Source organism: Mesoplodon densirostris, chromosome 9 (genome assembly GCF_025265405.1).
Source record: "Mesoplodon densirostris isolate mMesDen1 chromosome 9, mMesDen1 primary haplotype, whole genome shotgun sequence".
In the NCBI taxonomy this organism is placed as follows: Eukaryota; Metazoa; Chordata; class Mammalia; order Artiodactyla; family Ziphiidae; genus Mesoplodon; species Mesoplodon densirostris.
In genome coordinates, this window is record NC_082669.1 from 37,505,814 (window position 1) to 37,515,205 (window position 9,392).

At 41.3% G+C, this 9,392-nt stretch overlaps 1 non-coding gene and 1 pseudogene across 1 annotated transcript; both read left to right on the forward strand.

Annotated features, from left to right (window-relative positions):
* Positions 1-4,122: 4,122 nt before the first annotated feature.
* Positions 4,123-5,531, forward strand: LOC132495990 (nucleosome assembly protein 1-like 1; annotated as a pseudogene).
* Positions 5,532-5,583: 52 nt separating this feature from the next.
* Positions 5,584-5,690, forward strand: LOC132496619 (U6 spliceosomal RNA). Its single transcript, XR_009533508.1, has one exon. It is a non-coding gene; the product is annotated as a U6 spliceosomal RNA (small nuclear RNA).
* The last annotated feature ends 3,702 nt before the right edge of the window (positions 5,691-9,392 follow it).

Genomic DNA, 9,392 nt, shown 5'->3' on the forward strand with positions numbered 1-9,392 from the left:
GGCTGTCCTGTGCACTGTAGGATCTTTAGCAGCATCCCTGGCTTCTAACCACTAGTTGCTAGTAGCATCACCTCTAGTGTGACAACCAAAAATATCTCCAGACATTGCAAAATGTCACCAGGGAGTGGGGCAAAATTACCCCCACTGAGAACCACTGAACTAGAGCAAGAAGGTGCAGGAAATATTCAAAGAAGAGATTTAAAACATAAGGGCGGGACCTCCCTGGTGGTCCAGTGGTAAAGAATCTACCTTCCATTGCAGGGGACGCGGGTTCGATCCCTGATCAGGGAACTAAGATCCCACATGCCGAGGGGCAACTAAGCCTGTGTGCCGCAACTACTGAGCCCGTACGCCTCAGCAAGAGAGCCTGTGTGCCACAAACTACAGAGCCCACATGCTTTAGAGCCTGCACACCACAACTAGAGAGAGAAAAACCCGCAAGCCACGACTAGAGAGAAACCCACGTGCCACAAGGAAGAGACTGCACGCCACAACAAAAGATCCCACGTGCCTCAACGAAGATCCCACGTGCTGCAACTAAGACCCAATGCAACCAAAAAATAAATAAATAAAGGAAAAATAATAAAACATAGGGGAGTTTTGCAGATGATTAACCATGAGCCCCAGAAGGCAAAGAAGAAAAAGTGGGGATAAATTTAAGCTGAAAGTTCTTCTGTGCACCAGTCAAATCATACCACTGGCAGCTGACAGATCAAGGCTGGTCCTGTCAAGGTGTTTAAAGATGAAGTAAATTTTCTGTTTTCTGCAAAGGTGTGTCTCTGCTCTCGAAGTTGCTCTCTTTGATATCACCATTGCCTAATGAAGGTTGGATGAGTTAACAGACCGTGGTATTCCTGCAGCTCTTAAGACTTAAGCTCTACATCAATGCAGGTCCAACTGCCAGTGATAAAATTCCATGGTGCACTGAGGTTGAAATATCCAACCAAGAATGTCATCACAAAAAGTTCTGAAAACTGGAAAAGATGCTATAAATTGAAATTAAGTTTAATCTGATTATCCTGTAAAAATAAGGTTGGTGGTTTAAAATATTTTTTGAGTAATCAATACGTTCACATGGTTCAAAATTAAGAAGGTACTGAATGGTTTATAGTAAAAAGACTCCTTTCACCTAGGTCTTTCAGTTCCCCTTCCCCAGGGAAAGAATGATATCAGAGTTTTTTATATCCTTTCAGAGATACTCTCTGTATATACAAGCCAATATGGATACTGAATAGATTTTTTTTTAACAAACCTCTTATTTATTTATTTATTTATTTATTTGGCTGCGTCAGGTCTTAGTTGCAGCACTTGGGATCTTTGTTGTGGTGAGCAGGCTTCTTTCTAGTTGTGGTGCACAGGCTCTAGAGCACGTGGGCTCTATAGTTGTGGTGCATGGGCTCCAGAGGTTAAGGGATCAGTAGTTGCGGCATGCGGGCTCTCTAGGTGTGGCAAGTGGGCTCTAGAGTGTGCAGGCTTAGTTGCCCTGAAGCATGTGGGATCTTAGTTCTCCGACCAGGGATCGAAACTGCATCTCCCGCAATCCACCCTGCAAGGTGGATTCTTAACCAGTGGATCACCAGGGAAATCCCATGAATAGATTTTTTTTTAATGTATTATATTCTTATACATAATCACACCACTATCATAGTCAAACAATTATAAATTATATTGTTATATACAGCAAGTTTAAAACTCATAATTTATGTCTGTATTAACAGTGTGTATAATCGATTATATATCATTTGATAGATCACGCAGCATAATAATTTTTTAATTAATTAATTTATTTTTATTTTTGGCTGCATTGGGTCTTCTTTGCTGCTTGCAGGCTTTCTCTAGTTGCGGCAAGCGGGGGCTACTCTTCATTGTGGTGTGTTTGCTTTTCATTGTGGTGTCTTCTCTTGTTGTGGAGCACGGGCTCTAGGTGGGCAGGCTTCAGTAGTTGTGGCCCGCAGGCTCAGGAGTTGTGGCCCGCGGGCTCAGTACTTGTGGCTTGCGGGCTCTAGAGTGCAGGCTCAGTAGTTGTAGCACGTGGGCTTAGTTGCTCCTTGGCATGTATGATTTTCCCAGACCAGGGCTCGAACCCTTGAACTCTGCATTGGCAGGTGGATTCTTAACCACTGCGCCACCAGGGAAGCCCTAATAATTTTTATATAGGGTCCTTCTATTACTTGTTTATGACACCTGATTCATTTTTACTGCCACAATAAATTGAAAAGGAAAAAAAACCATCATCACAGGTTCATTGTTGCTTCATTGGGGCAATTTTGTCTGGCAGCATTTTGGAACCACTTAAAGTGATTAAGGGTCAACATAATGGTTTCACATTCCAGATAGACTGTTTAGCTTTCTCTCTCTTTGTTGATCTTTCTTTTCTTTTTTTTTTACTTATGGAATTTTAAAATTTGAGATATACTTCATATAACATAAAATTCACTAGTTTATACAATTCAGTGTGTTTTGGTATATTCACTCTGTTCTGTAACAACCATAACCACTATCTAATTTAGAACATTTCCATCACCCCCCAAAGAAACCTTGTACCCATTAGCAGTTAGTCTCCAATTCCCCCTTCTCCTCATTCTCTGATAATCACTAATCTATCTTCTGTCTCTATGAATTTGCCTACACTGACATTTCACATTAATAGAATCATACAATATGTGGACTTTTATGTCTGCCTTCTTTGAATTCGTGTAATATTTTCAAGGTTCATCCACATTGTAGCGTATAACATTACTTCATTTTTTATGGCTAAATAATATTATATTGTAGGTATATACCACATTTTCTTTATCCACTCATCAGCTGACACACATTTGTTTTTTTTCACCTTTTGGCAGTTATGAACAATGCTTCTATAACTATTTGTGTACAAATTTTTGTGTGAACACACGTTTTCAATTCTCTTGGGTATACACCTAGAAGTGGAATTGCTGACTCATATGGAAATTCTCTGTTTAACTTTTTGAGGAACTGCCAAACTGTTTTCCACATCAGCTGCACCATTTTACATTTCCACCAGAAATGTATGAGAGTCCCAATGTCCAATTTCTCTGCATCCCTGTCAACACTTGCTATTGTCTGGTTTTTATTTTTTTTAATCTTTTTTAACTTTTATTTTATATTGGAGTATAGTTATGGTTTTGAAAAATTATTATTATAACCATACGAGTATGTGTAAAGTGGTATCATTTGTGGTTTCCGTTTGCATTTCCCTAATGACCCATAATGTTGAGCATCTTTTCATGAGCTCATTGGCCATGGGTATATTTTCTTTGGAGAAATGTATATTCAAGTCCTTTGCTCATGTTCAAACTGAACCATTTGGGGTTTTTTTCTTGAGTTGTAAGAGCGTTTTATATAATCTAGATACTAGACTCTTGCAAATATTTTCTCCTATTCTGTGATTTGTATTTTCGCTCTGTTGATAGTGTCTTAAAATTTTAAAATTTGGGGGGGCTTCGGGGGGGGGCTTCCCTGGTGGCGCAGTAGTTAAGAATCCGCCTGCCAATGCAGGAGACATGGGTTCAAGCCCTGGGTCCAGGAAGATCCCACATGTCGCGGAGCAACTAAGCCCGTGCGCCACAACTACTGAGCCTGCACTCTAGAGCCCGCGAGCCACAACTACTGAAGCCCACGTGCCACAACTACTGAAGCCCGCCTGCCTAGAGCCCATGGTCCGCAACAAGAGAAGCCACCGCAATGAGAAGCCCGCGCACCGCAACGAAGAGTAGTCCCTGCTCTCTGCAACTAGACAAAGCCCACGCGCAGCAACGAAGACCCAACGCAGCCAAAAATAAATAAATTTATTTTTTTTAAAAAAGGAAGAGTGGGCTTCCCTGGTGGCGCAGTGGTTGAGAGTCCGCCTGCCGACGCAGGGGACGCGGGTTCGTGTCCGGTCCGGGAAGATCCCACATGCCGCGGGGCGGCTGCGCCCGGGAGCCATGGCCGCTGAGCCTGCGCGTCTGGAGCCTGTGCTCCGCAACGGGACAGGCCACAACAGTGAGAGGCCCGCGTACCGCAAAAAAAAAATAATAATAAAATAAATAAAAGTAAAAATTAAAATTAAAAAAGAAAGAGCTTTTTAAACACCATCTACTCGCCACACCACCTTCTGCTCCTCCCGTCGCCGTCCTGAGTCACTGCCTGAGCAGCTCTGGCCGCCTGGCTCCCCGTGCTAGCCACCGATATTTGGCGCTCATACAACATGGCAGACATCGACAACAAAGAAGAGTCTGAACTTGATCAAGATTTGGATGATGTTGAAGAAGTAGAAGAAGAAGAAACTGGTGAGGAAATAAAAATCAAAGCGCGTCAGCTGACTGTTCAGATGATGCAAAATCCTCAGATTCTTGCAGCCCTTCAAGAAAGACTTGATGGTCCGGTAGAAACATCAACAGGATACATTGAAAGCTTTCCTAGGGTAGTTAGAAGACGCGTGAATGCTCTCAAAGAACTTCAAGTTAAATGTGCACAGATAGAAGTCAAGTTCTATGAGGAAGTTCACGATGTTGAAAGAAAGTATGCTGTTCTCTATCAACCTCTATTTGATAAGCGATTTGAGATCATCAATGCCATTTATGAACCTACAGAAGAAGAATGTGAATGGAAACCAGATGAGGAAGATGAAATTTCATAGGAACTAAAAGAAAAGGCCAAGATTGAAGATGAGAAAAAGGATGAAGATAAAGAAGACCCCAAAGGAATTCCTGACTTTTGGTTGACCGTTTTTAAGAATGTTGACTTGCTCAGTGATATGGTTCAGGAACATGATGAACCTATTCTGAAGCACTTGAAAGATATTAAAGTGAAGTTCTCAGATGCTGGACAGCCTATGAGTTTCGTCTTAGAATTTCACTTTGAACCCAATGAATATTTCACAAATGAAGTACTGACAAAGACATATAGGATGAGGTCAGAACCAGATGATTCTGATCCTTTTTCTTTTGATGGACCAGAAATTATGGGTTGTACAGGGTGCCAGATAGATTGGAAAAAAGGGAAGAATGTCACTTTGAAAACCATTAAGAAGAAGCAGAAACACAAGGGACGTGGGACAGTTCGTACTGTGACCAAAACAGTTTCTAATTACTCTTTCTTTAATTTTTTTGCCCCTCCTGAAGTTCCTGAGAGTGGAGATCTGGATGCTGCTGCTCAAGCTATCCTTGCTGAGGACTTTGAAATTGGTCACTTTTTATGTGAGCGCATAATCCCAAGATCAGAGCGCATAATCAAGATCAGTATACTTTACTGGAGAAGCTATTGAAGATGATGATGATGATTATGATGAAGAAGGTGAAGAAGCGGATGAGGAAGGGGAAGAGAAGGAGATGAGGAAAATGATCCAGACTATGACCCAAAGAAGGATCAAAACCCAGCAGAGTGCAAGCAGCAGTGAAGCACGATGGTCTACCTTCTGCTCCCTGGAAAGGATGAATTTACATCATTTGACAAGCCTATTTCAAGTTTTTTGTTGTTTGTTTGCTCGTTTTTGTTTTTGCAGCCTAAAATAAAAATGTCAAATATAATTTTAAAAAAAGAAAAAAGAAAGAGAGAGGGAGGGAGAAAGAAGGAGAGAGAGTGCTTGCTTCGGCAGCACATATACTAAAATTGGAACAATACAGAGAAGATTAGCATGGCCCCTGTGCAAGGATGACACACAAATTCATGAAGCGTTCCATATTTTTGAAAAGCAAATACTGTATGCTAACACATATATATGGAAACTAAAAAAAAAAAAAAAGGTTATAAAGAACCTAGGGGCAGGAGAGGAATAAAGACACAGATGTAGAGAATGGACTTGATGACACAGGGAGGGGGAAGGGTAAGCTGGGATGAAGTGAAAGAGTGGCATGGACTTATATATACACTACCAAATGTAAAATAGATAGCTAGTGGGAAGCAGCTGCACAGCACAGGGAGATCAGCTCGGTGCTTTGTGACCACCTAGAGGGGTGGGATGGGGGGTGGGAGGGAGACGCAAGAGGGAGGGGATATGGGGATATATGTATACGTACAGCTGATTCACTTTGTTATACAGCAGAAACTAACACACCACTGTAAAGCAATTATACTCCAATAAAGATGTTAAAAAATAAAATAAAATAAAATAAAACCAAAAATACACCTTAAAAAAAAAAAGAAAGAGAGGGAGGAAGGAAGGAGGGCGGAAGGGAGGAAGGGCAGAAGGGAGAAAGAGAAAGATAAAGAGAGGGTAGGAAAAATTGGATCATTGTAAATAAAAGAGATTAAAGAGATAAAATGAGAAAAAGCAATCTTGGTGCTTGATTAGATCCAGATTTTAACAAAAAAATTTAAACGACTTTTGGGACAATAGTGGAAATTCGATAATGAACTATTAGGTAGTATTAGGCAATTATTGTTAAAGTTTAGGTGTGATGATGGTATTATAGGAAATAATATTGCAGTTATATAAGAAAAGTCATTTTTTAAGAGATGCATGTTAAAACAGTTATGCAATATCATAATATTTCAATTTAATTTAAAACACTTCAGCATTATACCAGACTCTCTTTTTTGTGTGCATGTTTAAAGCAAACACTAAAACTGTATGTTGAAAAAAGCTATTACTGCAAATAATGACCTTTTTTGGACAGTCCTGCCACACTGTCAAAACAGTATAAACTATTCTGTGTGTTTGCTTTTACTTTACTTTTATGAAAAGTTTGTGTGATCTCAACACTTTAGTTCTTAGTTAAAACAAGCAAGTTTTGAGTGACTGGACATTAATCTTGGGTCTGCTCACTTGACCTCTGTATCTGCAATGCCAGAGGCTTGCTGGGGGCACTGGAGCCTAAGTGGTTAGAAGTGTTAATCCGCCCAACTTTAAATCCCAACTCCGCCTTGTGCCAGCTGACTGGCTCACCTTGAACAAGTTACTCTACCACTCTCAGCCTCAGTTTTCTACAAAATGGAGGTAATAATATGAATTATTCTTCAGGTTGCTGTAATAAGTGAGATAAACTATGTTGATTTCTTAGTACAGTGCCTGATACATGGTGAGGACCCAAAGGTATTATTATTGCTACAAGACCTTGGGTGGGCCACACAACTTCTGCCTCTGTGAAACCAAGAAATTGGATTAGACTATTTCTAAACTTGTTTCCATCTCTCTGTTGGTGTACCTGACTTCCCCTCCCTGAGCCTTCATGTCTGCATTTAAAATGAGGAGACTAGGGACTTCCCTGGTAGCACAGTGGTTAAGAATCCGCCTGCCAATGCAGGGGACACGGGTTCAAACTCTGGTCCGGGAAGATCCCACATGCCACAGAGCAACTAAGCCCATGTGCCACAACTACTGAGCCTGCACGCCACAACTACTGAGCCCATGCACCTAGAGCCCGTGCTCTGCAACAAGAGAAGCCACTGCAATGAGAAGCCTGCGCACCACAACGAAGAGGAGCCCCCACTCACCCCAAGTAGAGAAAGCCCACGTGCAGCAACAAAGATCCAAAGCAGCCAAAAATAAATAAATATATTTAAAAAATAAAAATAAAAGTAAAATAAATAAAATGAGGAGACTAGAGGAATTCCCTGGTGGTCCAGTGGTTAAGACTCAGGCTTTCACTGACAAGGGTCTGGGTCTGGTCCCTGGTAAGGGTACTAAGGTCCCTCAAAGCTGCTCCGCATGGCCAAAAAATAAATAAAACCTTTTAATAAAAATAAAATGAGGAGACTGGAGATACCATCTATTTCTAACATCTCTGACCATAAAGGATCCTCTTCTAAACATCCATGAACACAGATCTGAAAAGGGGAGTTAGATTCAATTAAGCAAAACCTCCTCACCTGCTAAGACTGAGAAGGTAAGCTTGGGGAGAGGAAAGATACTTACATATTTTCAGCTCCTCCCAAAGTCTGCCTGAGTTTTGATGCTTTATTAAATGAGAAAATGTGCATAAAATGGTTAGTACATAGATGGTACAGCTGGTATGGATGACACCATGATGATAGTAGAGATGGTATGATGATGATAATGAGGAGGGAACTAGGAAGATTGCTCTTTTCCTTTGTCAGGAAGTCATTAATAAAAAGGTATCATTTCCCCATAAAATGGATAGCGATTATTGAGGCTAACTTAAAAACTATATAAAAATGTATAGGAAGGGGACTTGCCCTATCAGACATTAAAATTAAAAGTGTTTATAATTGGGCTTCCCTGGTGGCGCAGTGGTTGAGAGTCCGCCTGCCAATGCAAGGGACATGGGTTCATGCCCTGGTCCGGGAAGATCCCACATGCCCCAGAGCGGCTGGGCCCGTGAGCCATGGCCACAGTGTGCGTCCGGAGCCTGTGCTCCCCAACGGGAGAGGCCACAACAGTGAGAGGCCCACGTACCGGAAAAAAAAAAAAAAAGTAGATGTTATATATGTTTAGCTCTATCAATAGCAGACACAGTCAAATCTTGAAATCTTGCCCTGGGGTATCAATCTTCATAAAAATGTTTTTCAATTACCTTTCCTAACATAAAACTGTGGTTGAAGGTTCACATCAACCTTTTCATCACAAAGTATTATGGGAAAAAAATTTTTATGAGGAAACTAAGTTTAAAATTGCAAAATACAATAAAGCTCATATTCACCTCAGAAATTACCACCATGATTGGGAACTAAGTAGATAGATTTGGGAGGTCTTGGCTATGAAGATATAAGGAAATATCTAAATCAATGGTGGCACAGTGGTTAAGAATCGGCCTGGCAATTCAGGGGACAAGGGTTCCAGCCCTGGTCCGGGCAGATCCCACATGCCGCGGAGCAACTAAACCCGTGCGCCACAACTACTGAGCCTGCACTCTAGAGCCTGCAAGCCACAACTACTGAGCCTGTGAGCCACAGCTACTGAAGCCCACGCGCCTAGAGCCCGTGCTCCGCCACAAGAGAAGCCACTGCAATGAGAAGCCCGTGCACCGCAACAAAGACTAGCCCCTCGCTCGCTGCAACTAGAGTAAGCCCGCGTGCAGCAACAAAGACCCAATGCAGCCCATAATTAATTAATTAATTAATTTTAAAAAAAAGATTAGGGAACTAAGTCAAATAATGCTTAGTTCCCTAAGATTAGTAGGAAACTAAGCATTATTAAAAATAAAATTGACACAGTTGTCTCAGGGAGGAGTGAAGCAAGGAACTGTGACTTTTCATTATAACCCCATCTGTGCATATATTACTTCAATAGTAGTACATAGGGCAGAGACAAGTAAGAGTGCGGAAAACATTCAAAATAAAAAGCCTACTAATTACGTAGACGATTCCAGTTTTTTCTGTTCCATCTGAATCCACTTGGAAAATATACAAAGGGACCAAGGTCAATAAAAGCTTATCTGGTGACTGAAAATCTTCAAAAGGACTGACGCGTTGGAAGGAGTCTGAAGTTC